Source organism: Thamnophis elegans, chromosome 15 (genome assembly GCF_009769535.1).
Source record: "Thamnophis elegans isolate rThaEle1 chromosome 15, rThaEle1.pri, whole genome shotgun sequence".
Classification (NCBI taxonomy): domain Eukaryota; kingdom Metazoa; phylum Chordata; class Lepidosauria; order Squamata; family Colubridae; genus Thamnophis; species Thamnophis elegans.
Window position 1 is genome coordinate 42,561,111 of NC_045555.1, and position 19,983 is coordinate 42,581,093.

General features: G+C 41.3%; 1 protein-coding gene across 2 annotated transcripts in view; it reads left to right on the forward strand.

The window, feature by feature from the left end:
• Window positions 1-2,622: 2,622 nt before the first annotated feature.
• A1CF (APOBEC1 complementation factor) overlaps window positions 2,623-19,983 on the forward strand; it is a 63,617-nt gene continuing 46,256 nt past the window's right edge. For both annotated transcript variants that reach the window (XM_032232115.1, XM_032232116.1), the window contains exon 1: window positions 2,623-2,707. The gene's annotated coding sequence lies outside the window, so the exon portion shown is untranslated. The remainder of the gene's footprint in view (window positions 2,708-19,983) is intronic.

Below are 19,983 nucleotides of genomic sequence, written 5' to 3' on the forward strand. Positions count from 1 at the left end.
GGTAAGTTGGAGAGAATGGCAATAAATCTGATTAATTATTATCTTTTAGGTCCACTGCCATTTGCAAATGGGCAGGTCCTACAACAGTTATTTTGCATGAACCCCCAGATATGCCAAATGCTCTCACATTTCCTCAAAAGTTGTGGATTCCTGATTAATAATTGGTATGTACAGTATATTTATTTTTCCTTTGATTACTTTTTGAGTGTTGGGTTATAGGTGTGGATGTGTTCAATCATAAATTCCATATCGTATTTTCCCACTTCTGTAACCTAAAACATAGACATGCATTGGTGGATATTCATTTGAATAACTAGATTACTGTAACGCGCTCTACATGGGGCTGCCCTTGAAGAGTGTTCGAAGACTTCAGTTAGTCCAGAACGCAGCCGCGCGAGCAATTGTGGGTGCTCCCAGGTACAACCACGTTACACCTATCCTCCGCGACCTGCACTGGCTACCCATTAGTCTCCGGACCCGCTTCAAGGTGCTAGTCGTTACCTATAAAGCCCTACATGGCATCGGATCTGGGTACTTGAGAGACCGCCTCCTGCCGATTACCTCCCATAGACCGATTAGATCTCACAGGTTAGGTCTCCTCCGGATTCCATCTGCCAGCCAATGTCGGCTGGCGACTCCCCGGGGGGAGAGCCTTCTCTGTTGCAGCTCCAGCCCTCTGGAATGACCTCCCCGTGGAGATCCGGATGCTTACTATCCTCCCGGCCTTCCGCAAAGCCACCAAGTCCTGGCTGCTCCAGCAGGCCGGGGGGCTTGTGAAATATCCAACCCCACGGAAACTGTGAATATTGCGCATTTTAAAGTGTTGTTTTTGTCTATTTATCCCTTTTCCTTGTTTATTGTGAGCCGCCCGGAGTCCTTCGGGAGTGGGCGGCATACAAGACAAATAAACTAAATAAACTAATTAGTATTATTTTTGAACTTAAGAGCCATTTCTTACTTTTTAAAATAATTAGTTCAGTGAATAGCAGATATCAAAACAGGTTTATAATGTAATAGACGTATATTTCATAGACCTACAGAAAACATAACCTTGCTAAAGATTTAAATGGAGTTCAAGTAGTTTGGGAAGGATTATGATTTGTCTTGTGTTTATTTAAAATACTAATATTTAGAACTGTGATATTGATGTTAAGGTTTTTCCCCTAGGGGAAAAGGTTTACCAAATTTTCAGATCGATGACAGGTAGATGCAGTGGTGGGTTCCTACCAGTTCAGCCTGGTTTGACCAAACCGGTCGTGGTTTGGGGACCTGGGTCACTGGAACCGGCAGTGACCCAGGCCTGCAACACTCCTGAACCGGTTCTTCCGACAGCACCGTAAGTGCCGCCATATTGTATGCCGCCATACTATTTTTATAGTACTGTGCATGTGCGCATGTGCTGCGCAACCATGGGCGAACTGGCAATAGCGGCTGCCAGAATCCACCCCTGGATGGATGGATGGATGGATGGATGGATAGACAGATAGATAGATATGAGAGAGAGAGACAGACAGACAGACAGACAGACAGACAGACAGAAAGAGAAGTAGTCTACTTCTCATGGGAGAAATAGCATGAGAAGGAAGGAATCTTGATTTTGGCAATAGTAATTATCAAGGCTCCACAAATCTTTTGGAAGAAGTGCTTCATATTGTTTGGGAGTGTGTATAATGCATCTCTCTTGGAAAACTCATTAAAGCAGCTCCATCTCTATCTCAATCCAGAGCTAGATAGCTGCTTCAGTAGCATATCTGTAGTTCTATGTGAACTCCTCTGGGAAACGGCCCATGTGTTATGAAGTGTTTCTTTTAAAGATTTTGCATAGTTCTACTAATGATGTACTACTATTCCAATGATCTACTAATCATTGGAGAATTGCTGGATTTTTTGTCTTCTGCAAAAGTTGATTCGCTAGACTGTGTATAGAGTATAGAACTTACAGTGAAAACTTTTTATACTGGTGCAAAAATATTTTTGGTGATAACTAGATTAATTTTTCTTTTGAAATGATGTACTTCTGTTTATATTTCAGTTCCTTATCTGCCAACAATGGCAAACGCCTCCTCACCATATGCCAATATGTGCCTTACTCCAAATTGTTACCTAGGATAAAATTGAGTTTACAAAGTAGACATTATAAGGATCTAACCCGCAGGGGTTTTCCTGAAGCTCTGAAGACAGTCCGCAGGGAGTTATTCTACTGATAAGATAAAATTAGGTTGGAGTAGATTTCTGTACCTGAACATTTTCCCAGGTAATCCAGCTGACCAATTTTAAAATAATATTCTTCTCACCTCATAGACCAGTGTTTCTCAACCTTGGCCACTTGAAGATGTCTGGACTTCAACTCCCAGAATTCCCCAGCCAGCATTCGCTGGCTGGGGAATTCTGGGAGTTGAAGTCCAAACATCTTCAAGTAGCCAAGGTTGAGAAACACTGTCATAGACATCTATTTAGCTCCACTATTGACTTGTGACTTGCGGGTTTTGTAAACAGATTTTGTAGAGAATGAGCAGCAGTGACCCAGCTATCTGGTCAAAGGGCTGCACAGAGCAGAGAGATAGGCCAGTTAAAGTTTAACTTACAGAACTGTAAACCAACCTTTGGAGCTTGATATAATGATTAGAGAATAACCAGAGTGACACGTTGCAAGTTCGCCATAATCAAGGAGAACTTTTCCAGGTGGTGGTGCTCTGAAATTGCTCAGGTATGATGTATGCAATTTTCCACCATAGGCTGCGGTGCGGGGAGGTCAGTAATAGGTATATAGCATTTGAGTTGATCAATGGGTTGTACTGTCTGTTACTAGAATCTGTAAAGAAGATTTTAATATTAGTGTTTTCTGAGCTAGAAAGCTTTCAAACGTCAAAATCCAATTTTTGGAGTCTGTAGCTCCTAAGGTTATTATCAGCCACATCTGAAATGGGAATTTCTCCATGTATTGTTCCGTAAAGTTAGTATCACAGACAATTCAATGTTGTTTTCCCTCGTTTTCAAGGAGGTTAGTTGCTGAGAGAGTCATGGGATTCAGTTAGTAGATAGCTTACCTTTTTTGCTATTTAACTGTTGGCTTGTTGCATTTCTACCTTTCTATCAGCACAATGAAACATTTATGACAGGTTTATGCAAACCGAAATGAAACAATATATTGCTTTCATTTATTTAAAGCAGGCTTTTAAAAAGAAACGTTCTAGTTGTTCCCATTCTGACAATTAATTTTAGATTTGCTGAAGCACAACTTGCTGTGGCTAATCATTATACACGTCTTCATTTTTCCTTTACAAAACAGCTTTTCATTTCAATACATATATGTTTTCAAATAGAAGTTTAGGTTTAGATCGTTTTGCACAGATAGATTTTTTTGAAGGGGGGGATCGACAGAGGTGTTTTCAGATTTTGAAATACTTAGCCAAGTGTCACTGAACGGTAATAACAATGAGATAAAAAGGGTGCACATTAAATAATCTACATGTCGGTGTTTAATGTAAAGGAGATCAATAGCAGCCAATGTATCTGTACTGGTGTTCTCCTCCTTCATTTTTAAAATATGAAATTTTGTACGTGAGAAAATGGAAGACAGTAAACTTTGTAGATTCCCTCCCTATCCTTGTTCTTAACACTGTCCACATAGAACTTTTCTCTATTCATGGAGCTTCTCCACCCAATATACTATTAAAACCCAATTTTCCAGGGTTCTCAATGGCACAATAGCAGAGTTTACACTGTGCACACTTACACCCAAACTGAAATAGCCTATACAAATATATAGCAAGTACGTGTGTTGTTTCTATGTAAGATAACACTCTTCTAAAATATGAATGCTTCATATTCCTGGGAGAATTATAGCAGGCAGATCATGGCAATGAACCATAAATCCATGTCATTGTTCAACCAAAGCCATTTTAAATAAATTATAATTTTCCACCAAATGAGAAAAAGTCACTTTTTAACATTGGTATTATCCTGTTTATGTTTGAAGGTAAGGATTAAGAGGCAATAAAATATTTACACAATGGAGGCAGAACCATTGCAATAATAATTGCATGTACTTCAGTGGTGGGTTACCAATTTTTTTACTACCTATTTGGGTGCGCTTGGGCGCTCTTGCGCACAATGCTTCTGTGCATGCGCAGAAGCATTGGGGAGGGTGGGTGGAGCCTCCCACCGCCACTACTACCGGTTCTCCCGATCCGGGCCGAACCGGGTGCAACCCACCTCTGATGTACTTGCTATATATTTGTATGTGAGAATGCGGTGAAAGAATTCATATATTTTGTATTAACGTTGCTTTATATACTATGGATTGTTTCTTGTCTCAGCTCATCTACATTTCATGATAGATAGATAGATAGATAGATAGATAGATAGATAGATAGATAGATAGATAGATAGATAGATAGATAGATGATAGATAGATGATAGATAGATAGATAGATAGATAGATAGATAGATAGATAGATAGATAGATACTTTATTTGTATGCCGCCCTTTTCCCTGAGGGGACTCAGGGCGGCTCACAATTCAGGGGGAGGGAAGGACAAACAGTTTACAAACATGAAGACAATACATCATTAAAAAGCACAACAGTCATACTATTCGAGTGGGGTTGAAGTCTTTAGCCCCAGGCCTGTCGGGACAGCCAGGACTTAAGGGCTACGCGGAAGGTCTGGAGGGTGGTGAGGGTACGAATCTCCACGGGGAGTTCGTTCCAGAGGGTTGGAGCAGCCACCGAGAAGGCTCTCCTCCGGGTATTATAATATTACCATCAAACTCATTTACCATGTCAAGCTTAGCCCTTTAAAAAACAGCTATTGGTTGCTGCTTTGAGTTCATTTTTTAAAAAATTGATATTTTGGCCCTTTTGAAAAGAACATTGCATGAAAATCAACGTGCCTGGAACTGTAAGCTGTAGTATTTTTTGCTCTTCATTCCGTAATTCCGTGTTGTTTTCAAATACAGGGCTTACCGTTGAAATATGGCTTTGTTTTAGGTGTCTCTGGTAACGCAGTATTTTCCAGTGAGTTGCTCTATTGATCCGCAAAAGACAAACATCATTTTTTTCTTATCTTCATGTAAACAGTAACTAAGCTTCAAGAGAGGGCTGCTAACAGGCAAGCCCCAGAAGGCAAAAGGCACAGATGGTGGGAAAGTAATCCAGTGGCAACCTGCCTTTCCGTCAGATTAAGAAATTCCAGGGGTTTTTTTTGTTCTTTGCAATGAAGAGGAAGACAAATGTGCTGGCGAAGATGGCAGTGGGATGTCAGGGGGGAAGGGGTGAAGATAGACTTACTTAGTGTATGAAAGTGAATATTGTAAACACTCTCAACAAAGTGGTGGAAAGCTAGAAGTAGCAATCAGAATTAGAATGCGTTGTTCACCAGTTAAATGCTCCTAGATAAGAATTTCAGGGATCAGGATGTTAGGGTAAATAAAATATATATTTAAATATTTCCTATTATTATATTATATTATATTATATTATATATATATATTTATTTATTTATTTATTTATTTATTTATTTATTTGGCATATGGGTCCTATTATTGCACAATATTTATTTATTTACTTATTTACTTATTTACTTATTTACTTATTTACTTATTTACTTATTTACTTATTTACTTATTTACTTATTTACTTATTTACTTATTTACTTATTTACTTATTTACTTATTTACTTATTTACTTATTTACTTATTTACTTACTTACTTACTTACTTACTTACTTATTTATTTATTTATTTATTTGACCTATATACCGCTTCATAGGGCTTTCAGCCCTCTCTAAGCGGTTTACAGATTTTTAGCAAATTGAGTCAGCAAATTGCCCCCCACAGTCTGGGTCCTTCATTTCACCCACCTCGGAAGGATGGAAGGCTGAGTCAACCTTGAGCCGGGGAGATTTGAACCGCCGAACTGCAGATAACAGTCAGCTGAAGTGGCCTGCAGTACTGCACCCTAACCACTGCGCCACCTCGGCTCTAATTATCACAGCATAATTATTTTACAAGAAAATAACAATAAGAAAACTCTGTTATGTCCACAATTACTTCAACAATGTCCTTAAAAAAACTTCTTCCTGTTACTGTCAAGAAAATCTACCCATTGCCCATTAGAAGGAACTACTCGTAGTTTTCAACTTGTAACCAAAATGGAGCCCATTGATGACAGTCATAAGTCATGATGGCCGTAAAACAGGTTATTACATGGCCAACATGATATTATTATTGTCAAGTTTCCGACAAATGCGAGTTGACAATTATTTCTTTTTGTGGTGGCCATTAAACAAGCCCCATTGTTCACTAGGACGCCTTTTTTGCCAAAAACCAAAAGTAAGCACTAGTTTTAGTGCTTAAAATGTTGTAAATTAGACACCTAGAGCCGAGGTGGCGCAGTGGTTAGAGTGCAGTACTGCAGGCTACTTCAGCTGACTGCAGTTCTGCAGTTCGGTTGTTCAAATCTCACCGGCTCAGGGTTGACTCAGCCTTCCATCCTTCAGAGGTGGGTGAAATGAGGACCCAGATTGTTGTTGGGGGCAATATGCTGACTCTGTAAACCGCTTAGAGAGGGCTGAAAGCCCTATGAAGCGGTATATAAGTCTAACTGCTATTGCTATTGCTATTGCTAAATTGCTGAGCACCCAAAATGCAGTCAAGTGACCATGGGGGACAGCTATCTGAACTTTGGAACCAGGTCATAAGTACCTTTGGGGGTCCATTGTAACTTCAAGTGGTTTCCAAGCAACAAAACATAAGTTCAGAACGAATTGAATATCTAAACAACACAGAATTTAAGAGGCATCATTTTCAATTTTTTATTTTGGACAGTGTTTCATATTGGTATATAACACTGTGCTCAACAGAGTGGTGGTTATAGATCAAAAGGGCCGGTCTGTTTGCAGTCTTGAAATTTACTTTGGACTTTATATGGAAGGGAGAAGATATCTAAGCTTCATAGAGAAAGGGCAAGATAAAAATAAGCAAATAAGCCACATAAACAACTATATCCCATTCTCTTTAAGTCAGGAATGGAAGAACTGCGTGAAACAGTCCTCCACAAAAGAACATATCATATTGTGAAAGCCGTACATTAAATAGCACTTAATATTTAAATAATTAATCTGGAAGGTAAAGGTAAAGGCTCTCCCGCACATGCGTGCTAGTCGTTTCTGGCTCTAGGGGGCGGTGCGCATCTCCGTTTCAAAGCCAGAGAACCAGCGCTCTCCGAAGATGTCTCCCTGGTCATGTGGCTGGCATGACTAAACACTGAAGGCGCACGGAATGCTGTTACCTTCCCACCAAAGGTGCCCCCTATTTTTCTACTTGCATTTTTACGTGCTTTCGAACAGCTAGGTTGGCAGAAGCTGGGACAAGTAACGAGAGCTCACTCCGTTAGGCGGCACTAGGGATTCGAACAGCTGAACTGCCGACCTTTCTGATCGACAAGCTCAGCATCTTAGCCACTGAGCCACCGCGTCCTATTAATCTGTACTTCACCTTCTATTATTTTTCCAAAGAACGCAGGGTGATGAACATATCCAACACATCTCCCTCCTATTTTTTGCACAGCAACAACCCTGTGGGGTGAGTTCCTGAGCCAGCTGCTGGCATGGCTAAGTTGGGACTGGCATTTGCAGTATTTTTCCAGCCTGGTGCCTTAACCAATACACCAAACTGGCTCTCAAATATATATTAAAATAATGTATATAGAAGAACTAATTAAATCTGGCAATATAGACCTTTGAAGGGTTTATTTCCTTCAAGTAGCATGCCAAGATTGGAGCCGTTCAAAGCGAGCCAAGATTGGAGTCCTCCATAGAAATATACAGCATGAAAAATTAGCCTTTCTCTCTATTTCAGTATTTCTCAGCCTAGGCAGCTTTAAGATATGTGGACTTCAACTCCCAGAATTCCCCAAACAGCAAATCCCCAGAGTTGGCGCTCACACATCTTAAATCTGTCGAAATGGGGAAATATTTGAAAAGACAGTTTTTATAAGATGTTGAGTTGTTGTTTGTTCATTAAAAAGGCTCCCACTATCGGATTTAGGGAAATTATTCTTCAGAGGATTGAAGAGAGTCTGTAAGGCGCCTCTTTCTCTTGCTGATCCAAAAATGCTAAATTTGCAATGTCATTCAGACTATTGCTCAAGATTATCTGATTTCCCACTACTGTTTCAAACATAGTCATTTTTAGCAAATGAAATTGAATGGCTTCCCAGAGACTGTTTCTATTCTACTTCTTTAAAAAAAAAAAATCTTGTTTTCTATAAAGTGTTTATGTCTACATCAAAACTATATTTGAAAGGAAGATTTAAAAGACTAGATCAAAAGACCTAATATTGAAAGCGTACGCTTTGACACTGCTTTTTGATTGGGAATGGAAATAAGATGCAAACTTAAATATAGTTATTTTCTTTTTGAAATGGTACTGATAGTTTCATGCCATAACAGAATTAAGAAATAAGATCTCTGCAGTATTCTGATAGCAGATAATGAACTGAGGTCCCTCTCCACATGTTAGAAGCAAAGATACCTTTCCCCTACAGTCTTCTACAATCTGACAGTAAGGATATAATCCTACAGCCTATTAGTTTGTCTCCAAAAATGTGTAGGTTTTGTGGGACTGCCATTCCATTCCTTGCAATGTTCAGAAGCCCTTCCAGAAATGTTGGTTCCACCACAAAACCGCGGTAGACTAAAGCACGCTCGACGAAAACGCGTACCTGACGTCATCACAGCGCGACGAAAAGATCACACTGTGAGCGGTAAAGTTAAAATTAACGCGAAAACCTTACCCTAACCCCCCCAAACCTAACCCTAAACCTAACCCTTAACCTAACCCTAACCCTAACCCTAACCCTAACCCTTAACCTAACGCTAAACCTAACGCTAACCCTTAACCTAACCCTAAACCTAACCCTAACGCTTAACGTAACCCTAAACCTAAACCTAACCCTAAACCTAACTCTTACCTTTACGTGAATCGGCTTGCTTTAAAAGCGCTTTTTAAAGCGCCCTTTTTTCTCCGCGGTCGTATTTGTCGCGCTGCTGATGACGTCAGGTACGCGCTTTAATCGGGCGCGCTTTAGTGGACCGCGGTTTTGTCGTGCCACGGAAATGTCCACCGACAGAGGTGAGCCTTCCATGTGTAGAATTGGAAAGATCTTCATTTGTCTACTTTCAGAAAGGTTCTCAAAATTATACTTGGCGGTATGGACAAATAGTTTTGCCTACAATAGTCTCATCGGCTTGTCCCAAAGGTGCTTTTTTTCAAAAGGCAACTGGACTTTGTATTTCCTTGAAGACGTTTTGCTTCTCATCCAAGAAGCTTCTTCGGTTTTGACTAAATGGTGGAGGATGGAAAGATTTATATTCCTTGCAGTCGTCTAGTCTAGTGTTTGAAGACTCCAATTAGTCCAGAATGCAGCCGCACGAGCGATTGTGGGTGCACCAAGGTACACCCACGTTACACCTATCCTCCGCGAGCTGCACTGGCTACCTATTAGTCTCCGAATCCGCTTCAAGGTGCTGGTCGCTACCTATAAAGCCCTACATGGCATCGGACCTGGGTACCTGAGAGACCGCCTCCTGCCGATTACCTCTCTCAGACCGATCAGATCGCACAGGTTGGGTCTCCTCCGGATTCCATCTGCCAGCCAATGTCGGCTGGCGACTCCCCGGGGGAGAGCCTTCTCTGTTGCAGCTCCAGCCCTCTGGAACGAGCTCCCTGTTGAGATCCGGACCCTTACTACCCTCCCGGCCTTCCGCAAAGCCACCAAGTCCTGGCTGTTCCAGCAGGCTGGGGGGAGCTGAGAAGCACCTACCTCCACGGAAATTGTGAATGTTGCGGTTTTGTTTTTAATATGTTGTCTTTGTCTCGTTTCCCCCCTTTCCCTTGTCTTTTGTGAGCCGCCCGGAGTCCTCCGGGAGTGGGCGGCATACAAGACAAATAAATAAATAAATAAATAAATAAATAAATAAATAAATAAATAAATAAATAAATAAATAAATTAAATGAATGAATGAATAAATAAATAAATAAATAAATAAATAAATAAATAAATAAATAAATAAATAAATAAATAAATAAATAAATAGTCTTGGATGAGAAGCAAAATGTCAAGGGGAAAAAAAAGTCCAGTTGAATAGCAATAGCAATAGCAGTTAGACTTATATACCGCTTCATAGGGCTTTCAGCCCTCTCTAAGCGGTTTACAGAGTCAGCATATCGCCCCCAACAATCCGATAGATGATAGATAGATAGATAGATAGATAGATAGATAGATAGATGATAGCAATAGCAATAGCAATAGCAGTTAGACTTATATACCGCTTCGTATGGCTTTCAGCCCTCTCTAAGCGGTTTACAGAGTCAGCATATCGCCCCCAACAATCGGGGTCCTCAAAAAGCACCTGTGGGACAACCATGATCTGGATGACTGGGAATGTTTCATCTGCTTCCTTGAAGTTTACAACATGACCTAGTTTGCATATATGAACAATGAAATGTCTAGTTAGAGCTCGGAAATGTAGGTAGTTCTTGTTTAGCAACCCCAATTGAGGCCAGCAACAGTGAAACTGGGACTGCATTTATGATCTTGCTTCAGTTTTTCTTTGCTGTCGAGACCTACAAAGATAATGAACGTGAGGATTAGTCATAAAGCTATTTCATCACTATCATAGCTGCAGATTGTCCCTAAATAAAAACTCCCTATATTCCAGCCCTGCTGCTAGAAATAATGCCAAAATGGAGCAGGTAATTTCAGGGAATGGACTAGACTAGACTAGACTAGACTAGAATAGAATAGAATAGAATAGAATAGAATAGAATAGAATAGAATAGAATAGAAATAATAGGAATGGAATGGAATGGAATGGAATAGAATAGAATATTTGATTTTTGATTTTGATTTTGATTTTATTAGTATTTATAGGCCGCCCTTTTCCCTGAGGGGACTCAGGGCGGCTTACGTAAAATAAGGAAGGGAGGGTACAAGACAATAAACACAAAACAATACATAAAAGTAAAATAGTAAACAACATTCATTCATCATTCGGGTGGGGACAGATTATCTTTATCCCCAGGCCTGACAGGCTAGCCAGGTCTTAAGGGCTGTGCGGAAGGTCTAGACGGTGGTGAGGGTATGAATCTCCACGGGGAGATCGTTCCAAAGGGTCGGAGCTACTACTGAAAAGGCTCTCCTCCGTGTGGTTGCCAGTCGACACTGACTGGCAGATGGAACTCGGAGGAGGCCTAATCTGTGCGATCTAATTGGTCGCAAGGAGGTAATTGGCAGGATGCGGTCTCTCAAGTACGCAGATCCACTACCATGGAGGGCTTTATGAGTGACAAGTAGCACCTTGAAGCGCACCCGGAGATCAACAGGTAGCCAGCGCAACTCGCGGAGGATAGGTGTTATATGGGCGAACCGAGGTGCGCCCACAATCGCTCGCGCGGCCGCGTTCTGGACTAGCTGAAGTCGCCGGATGCTCTTCAAGGGCAGCCCCATGTAGAGCACATTGCAGTATTCCAGCCTAGAGGTCACAAGGGCCCGAGTGACTGTTGTGAGGGCCTCCCGGTTCAGGTAGGGTCGCAACTGGCGTACCAGGCGAACCTGGGCAAATGCCCCCCTGGTCACAGCCGTCAGATGGTGGTCAAAAGTCAGCTGTGGGTCCAGGAGGACTCCCAAGTTGCGAACCCTCTCTGAGGGGTATAAAATTTGACCCCCCAGCCTGAGCGATGGAACACTGGTCGAATTATTGGGAGGGAAACACAACAGCCACTCGGTCTTCTCCGGGTTGAGTACAAGCTTGTTAGCCCTCATCCAGTCCATAACGGCCTCAAGACCCCGGTTCATCACGTCCACCGCTTCATTGAGTTGGCACGGGGCGGACAGATACAACTGAGTATCGTCCGCGTATTGGTGGTATCTTATCCCGTGCCTCCGAATGATCTCACCCAGCGGTTTCATGTAGATGTTAAATAGTAGGGGGGATAAGACCAAACCCTGCGGCACCCCATATGTTAGGGGCCTAGGGGTCGATCTCTGCCCCCCCACTAACACCGACTGCGACCTGTCCGAGAGGTAGGAGGAGAACCACTGCAAAACAGTGCCTCCCACCCCCACCTCCCGCAGTCGTCGCAGAAGGATACCATGGTCGATGGTATCGAAAGCCGCCGAGAGGTCAAGGAGAACCAGGATGGAGGCATGGCCTCCGTCTCTGGCTCTCCAGAGATCATCGGTCAATGCGACCAAAGCGGTTTCTGTGCTGTAACCGGGTCTGAAGCCCGACTGGAAGGGGTCGAGATAACTTAGAATAGAATAGAATAGAAATAATAGGAATAATAATAGAAGAGAAGAGAAATAATAGGAATGGAATGGAATAGAATAGGAATAATAGAAATGGAATGGAATGGAATAGAATAGAATAGAATAGAAATAATAGGAATAATAATAGAATAGAATAGAAATAATAGGAATGGAATGGAATGGAATAGGAATAATAGAAATGGAATGGAATGGAATAGAATAGAATAGAATTACAGAGTTAGAAGGAACCTTGTAGGTTCTCTAATCCAACCCCCTGCTTAGGAAGGAAACCTTATAGCATTTCAGACAAATGGTTATCCAGTCTCTTTTTAAAAACTTCCAGCGTTGCAGCATTTACAACTTCTGGAAGCAAGTTGTTCAACTGGTTAATTGTTCTGTCAGGAAATGTCTCCTTAGTTCTAGGTTGCTTCTCTCCTTGATTAGTTTCCACCCATTGCTTCTTGTCCTGCCCTCGGGTGCCTTGGAGAATAGCTTGACTCCCTCTTCTTTGTGGTAGCCCCTGAGATATCATAACACTGCTATCATGTCACCCCCCAGTCCTTCTTTTCATCAAATTAGACATAGCCAATTCCAGCAACTGTCCTTTATATGTTTTGAAAGACAAGATGAAAAAACAATTGTGAAATGAGAATTTCCTTCCTGCAGAATCCTACCAGAGGTGGGTTGCTCCGAGTTCAGCCTGGATTGACGGTGGCGGGAGGCTCTGGCCGCGCATGCGGATACTTCTACACATGCGCAGAAGTGTTGTGTGCGCACAAGCGAACCAGTAGTAAAAAAAATTAGAAACCCACCACTGAATCACACATACAGTGATTCTGCTAGTATGCAAAGCCTATCACTATTTTTCGGCCAGTTATTTATTTATTTATTTATTTATTTATTAGACTTATATACTGCTTCATAGGGCTTTCAGCCCTCTCTAAGTGGTTTACAGAGTCAGCATATTGCCCCCACAGTCTGGGTCCTCATTTCACCCACCTCAGAAGGATGGAAGGCTGAGTCGACCTTGAGCCGGTGAGATTTGAACCGCCGAACTGCAGATCACAGTCAGCTAAAGTGGCCTGCAGTACTGCGCCCTAACCACTGCGCCACCTCGGCTCGGTTCTCTCAGCTCTGCCTTGCTTAGTTTTGTGGGGGAGGAAGGTGCAGAAAAAACCCACCATGGAGCAGAAAGCAAAGTTCATTGATCACTCATTATCAAACATGAGCCTCAACTATATAATTTGGTTCAGGAATCAAGTCAGCAATTTGGAAACTGACTGAATTCACCTTGATTAGGAAGAGCAAGTTTTCTAGTGAACGTATTTAAGTATTTAAGTATTTAAGTATTTAAGTATTTAATAAATTTATAGGCCGCCCAATCCCGAAGGACTCCGGGAGGCTTACAGAAATACATTTTTTTAAAAAAATATATAGAATTAAAAAAATAGAGAAAAACAGATTAAAAAGATCACTTCATGCACTCAATCTAGGCGGGGTTGGACTTCATTCATGAGGTCAACAGCCCCAGGCCTGCCGGAAAAGCCAGGTTTTGGTAGCCTTTCGGAAGGCGGTGAGAGTTGGAAGGATCCGGATCCCTGGGGGTAGTTCATTCCATAGGGTCAGAGCAGCTACAGAGAAAGACCTCCCCCGAGGAGCCGCCAGCCAACATTATCTGGTCGACGGCACTTGGAGAAGGCCCACCCTGTGTGATCTTATCGGCCGTTGGGAGGTATGCAGCAGAAGACGGTCTTGCAGATATCCGGGTCCTAGGCCATGTAGGGCTTTAAAGGTAATAACCAGCACCTTGTATATCTCAATTTGGAATACGTGGAAGCAGATACATGCCTATTTTTAAAATGTGTGCAGATAGCCAATTATTAATCCTGCCAATGATGAAATAAATAAGCACAGTGGTTCTGGTCTATTTTTTTTTTAATTAAACATTTGTCCCATTTAAAGGAATTACTGAAACCTACCTTACAGCATGAGTAGATAAAATTTGTAAGTACCTCATCTATTGATTCAAATTGATCAAAGCAGGACGGACTTGTGAAAGAATAAAAATCTAGGTTTCAGGTGTTTAAAGATAAATGTGTCTTTTTTTTTAGTGGACAGTGATTATAAAAATGGCATACAGATTAAAAATGATTAAGAAGATGGCCTCAGAAAAATAACTTGAGAATTTTGAGACAATAGCAATAGCAGTTAGACTTATATACCACTTCATAGAGCTTTCAGCCCTCTCTAAGCGGTTTACAGAGTCAGCATATTGCCCCCAACAACAATCTGGGTCCTCATTTTACCCACCTCGGAAGGATGGAAGGCAGAGTCAACCCTGAGCCGGTGAGATTTCAACAGCCGAACTGCTGAACTGCAGTCAGCTGAAGTAGCCTGCAGTGCTGCATTTAACCACTGCGCCACCTTGGCTCTTAGACAAATAGTATCAGGACAGTCGTTTACTTCTCCCTCTTTCTCCACTTGGCAATTTAGAGGAAAGTGATGGATATCATAATATCCTTTTAGACCAGAAACCCAAAAATAAAAATCAGTGGTTGTGTGGTTTCCTTTAATGAATGGCAGACAGGTGCTCTGCTCAGGTGAGGCTGAACGCAATAGTGAACAGGTGCGAAATGCAATGATCAATGGTGAGGCCAAATATGCTCTTTCACAAACGCTTTCCAAAGTAAATACAACGCTGAAGATTTAAAAACAGGGGTTCGTCAGGTTGGAAACTCATTCACTGCTTATAGTACCTTCTACACATTCTATGCTTAGAGAAATGCCACGATGCCCTTTTGCAGCATTTTCAAACCAGTGCACTAATCAATAAATCAAAAGAGGCTTCCTCCCCCCCGCCCCCACCCCCGCTTTCTGAATAAGAGCTAAGTTGGAAAACAATAGCTTTTACGGCCAAGGTTGGAGAAGGGGTGAAAACTACATTCAGAAGTCGTAATTCTCATTGCAAAAGCAGGTAAAAGTTACATCATATCTGAAAAGTCAACTGTCAGGTTGATGCCAGGGAAGGGACAGCACAAGCTATGGGCAACATTGTATAAAGCCTATATTAGACTCTGTAGACTTGAAATTACTATCGTGCGCATGCTAGGAAATATTTTGCAATACAACTGGAAAAAGAAACTGATGTTTAAGAAGGGATTAGGCAGCCATTTGCCCAGGATGGAATTGTGCCATGATGGCGAACCTATGGCACCCATCCCACAGATGGCACACAGAGTCCTCTCTGCAGGCACACAAGCTGTCACCCCAGCTCAGCCCCTCTTCGCATGCGTGCGCACCTTCCATCGGCCAGCTGATTTTTGGATCTCTGCAGCGCATGCGCAGGGACAGGGCGCATGTGGGAGATGCTCGCAAATGTGCAGAGGCATGGGGAGGATGGGGGGTTGTGCCCAGAATGGGGTGTGGGAGTCATGCGCGCAGGGGTGGGGAGAGCATGGGGGGCTCATGCATGCATACGCAGGGAGGTGGGGCATGGGGGGGTTCTCGCACATGCATTGCATTATGGATGAGGGTGCATGTGTGTGCTATTGTGCGGGCGGGCATGCACTTTTAGCACACAATGACAAAAAGGTTATCCATCACTGGTATAGTATCTCCTGCTTGAACAGGAGTTTAGACTAGAACAGCATTCCTAAACTTCTTGGGCATCAGGGACCAGTTCCATGGAGAGACGTTTTTCCACAGACCAGAGGTGACGTGGTTTTGTGTGCTGCCTGAATCTGATGGATGGAGCTTCGGTTGTTTGCGTGGACTGGTTTCTGGCATGCCGTGGACCAGTCCACAGATTGCAGGTTGAGGAGCCGTGGACTAGAAGAGTTCCAAGGTCCCTTCCAACTCTGTTGTTCTGTTATTCATAAAGCATGAATCAACTTCTGTGGGAAAGATACTGTTTTGTTGATCACTGAAAAGTCAAGACCTCAATAAAAAGAATATTTAGTCCATACTATCAAGAACCATGGTGGCGCAGCGGTTAGAATGCAGTATTGCAGGCTAATTCTGCCGACTGCCAGCAGCTCCATTCTCACCAGCTCAAGGTTGACTCAGCCTCCCATCCTTTGGAGGTCAGTAAAATGAGGGTCCTGATTGTTAGGGGGAAATATGCTGACTCTGTAAATCACTTAGAGTGGGGTTGTAAAGCACTACAAAGTAGTGTTGTAGTATTGCAGGCACACAGATAGCCAGGGAAGTGATTGAAGCCCAAGAAACGGACCCTTTGTCAATTAACAGGAGTGCTGAATTACCACCAGTTTATCAAATACTTTGGAGCCAGTGGTTGGCCACACGAGGTAACAACAGCCAATCACCAGCCATCAACACACCCATCAGCCAATAGGAAGGCACCACATAAACACGACTCACAGAACAGCCCAAATCACGTATTCCAATAGAGAAATTCCCTGAGGATCGACTCCAGTCTGAAAGCTTGGAAAAGTACATTTCTGGCCCTGGTAACTGATCCAAATTCAATTTTGCAATAAAAATATTGCCTTTCTGTTTGGAAATAGATGAAGGGAAAGGTCCTCACGAGAGTTTTCAAGCTGAGGAAAAAGATTTTTTTATATATTACAGCAATGAGGCAAATAAAGACACTCTATGCTTTCAAGTGGCTTGATCAAATCTCATTCCCTAGTGATATATTCAGTGCTCTGAGTAGCTTCTGCTTTCTCTTTGGGTTTATAGTACCACACTTTTTTATGCAGGACGAGATTTCAGTATTTTTCTTCAGCAGTATGAATTATTACAGAAGTGGTTTATCCAACAATGACTTGATTTCCCCCCCTCTCCATTCGTGATGATTTCTTTCAGTATTATTCAGAAAATATCCATTAGCTTTTATTTAATGTTTGCTAAACATTCAAAATCCACCGACGTGCTGTGGAAGATTATTAAGGAATACGGATTATTAGGAATATTAGATAATATTAGAATATTAGATATAGAATGGAAAATATTAAGAAAGGAATGCTTTTGAATACATTCATCAGTGGCTGAATCCTTTGATCTTCCCACTCATAATATGATACTGTATGCTTGATAATTTAGCCTTGGACAGAATTCTGAAAGTCATCTTCAATAAGAAATCCCTTCTAAATTTCTGGCTTTGCATACGTGTTGAATAACTAGGATTTTTCAACACTGCTCCCGGGTGCCTAGTGCCAATTCTTCTATTTATAAATATTTCATATTGAATGGAATGAAGAAGAATAAAAGGAAAATCTGACAAAGTTCAAACTATCAGCTATTAAGACAAATATCAATCTCTTATTCATAATTAGAAATATATTGTAACGAGAGAGAGAGAGAGAGAGAGAGAGAGAGAGAGAGAGAGAGAAGTTAAAAGATAATTTATACTTATAATTGCTGCAAAGAATATCAGAAGCTACTTCTTTTATATTTTATCTTTCCTTTCTACTTTTTCTTCAACTTTTTTTTTGCACTTTTTGTTTTTTTCTTTGATTTTTTTTCTTTTTCTTACTTCATATCATTGTTTTAGTTTTTATCTCGTTTAAACTTTTTAATAACATTATGTACAAAAAGACAAATATCAATCTCTTGATTTGAGCTAGGAGCGTCTCTTTGCCTGATATGAAATATTTACTACTTGAAGATTTTTGCTAAAGAGCATTTTGGACCAGTAATTTTGTGATAGGAACTATTTTTATAACCTGGCATGGAGTAGTCAAAATGTTCAAGTACTAAATAAGTATTTGGATGATGATGATTGATGATGATGGTGATGGATGATGGTGATGATGATGATGAGCCGTAAAGGCAGCATCAACTCTTATCAACCCCACAGAAACATCTTGAAGATGATCCTTGAGGTCCAACAACTGGTTATTCCTTTCTTCTCTTTCTTTCATCATTCCCAGCCTTATTGCTTTCTTTAGAGCAGTGGTTCCCCAACTTGGCAACTTTAAGACTTGTGGACTTCAACTCCCAGAATTCTCCAGCCAGCTCTGCTGGGAGTTGAAGTCCACAAGTCTTAAAGTTGCCAAGTTTGGGAACCACTGCTTTAGAGAGCTGGGTCATCTCATAATATCTGATTTAGATTATCTAAAGTATGATAATTTGATTCTGGTCCTTTGTAAATCATCTGGATTAATTTATTGAATGTATCTGTTCGTTTGTTTTCTTGGCTGTCTGTGGTATTCTCAGGAGTCTTCTTCAGCACCAAAGTTCAAAAGTTTCCATATACTTTCTTAGCCTGTTTCTTCAAAGACCAACTTTCACTTCTGTTGATTGTCACACAAAAAACCAATAATACATTGGGTTCCTTGGCTTTTTGAAATGGCATTTCTCCTTCCATGCCGGTTTCTAACCTGTTTTGTTCTGATCTAACAAGTTGTTGCTAGTGTGTGACATTAAGGATATTGGATAATAGTTTTCTGTTCTGTCCCCCCTTCGCGGCTCGTTACAAACGGCAAGCAGGCAAACTTAAAGGGAAGTCTTTTTATCAGTTCTCAGTTCAAACTGGCTTCGAGCCCAAAAATAACATAAATAAACTCTCAGACTAGATCACAGAATACAAAACACTCTTACAAGCAATGCACTTCTTCCAAAGTCTCCACGAATCAGGTTTACATAAAACACCAAAGCACTTATCCAAGTGTAACAAGCAATGTTGTACGAACCAAGAAACCCACGAAGGAACGTATGTTGACTCCTGCGACTAGGGCGTGGCAGCATCCATCCTTTTATCTCCAAACCTGCCTCTCACAAGCCCCAGCTGCATAATGAATCTTGTATCCCGAAAAGACTCACAGCAGACATCTGCTGAGTCACAACAGTTTTCATACTCTGTTAAGTCTACTACCTTTGGTATTGGTAAGTAGACTTTTCCAACCTGTTGGCCAATGTTGGCCAGCTTTGTTGGCATATTCGAATAGAATCTGTACTTCTTCTTCTGTTGCTATCCATATTTCTGTCAATCCATGTATTCTTCCAGTCTGGTAGTGATCAGAGTGCCAATCTAACTTCGTTTTCTACTCTTAGAGGTTCTTGTATGTTTGGGGTGCAACATTTAAAAGGCCTATTTTAAAAGACCTTTAATTATTACTAATAATGTTGAGAACCTACACAGAGGCAAATAATATTATTCATTAAAAAAAGTAAATTCATGTGACACTTGCTGAACACGTAAAAAAAATGTGTACAAGGAAAATATTCAATCCCCTCCCCATTTTATATATTCACGGAATTTCTGAAGATGACCTGAACTGGATGGCTGAATCTTATCCTGATATCCCTAGCAAACATATATTTGGTTTTTGTGCAGTCAGTACTTCCATGGGTATTAGAATGGAAATCCTTTCATCAGCAACTATCTAAATATTTAAAAAACAAGGGGTATTTCATACATGTTTTAGATAATTTAGGGTACTTTTTAAAATATCGTGTTTACATGCGTAGCAAAGCGGAATGACTTGAAATGAAGTTCCCATACATTTGAAATGTCTCTGAAATCAAGCTGAACTCCTGGTGTCTACATTTTGATAGATCTCATAAACCATAATTTTTCATCCTACCATCAGGGTGGATAATAATGATGATGTTTACTTTGTCAATATTCAGGCCTGCCACAGACAAAGAGGCTTAGGGTCAATAGTGATCTGTGAGAATAACCTTGAGAAGTAGGGGAAGGAGCT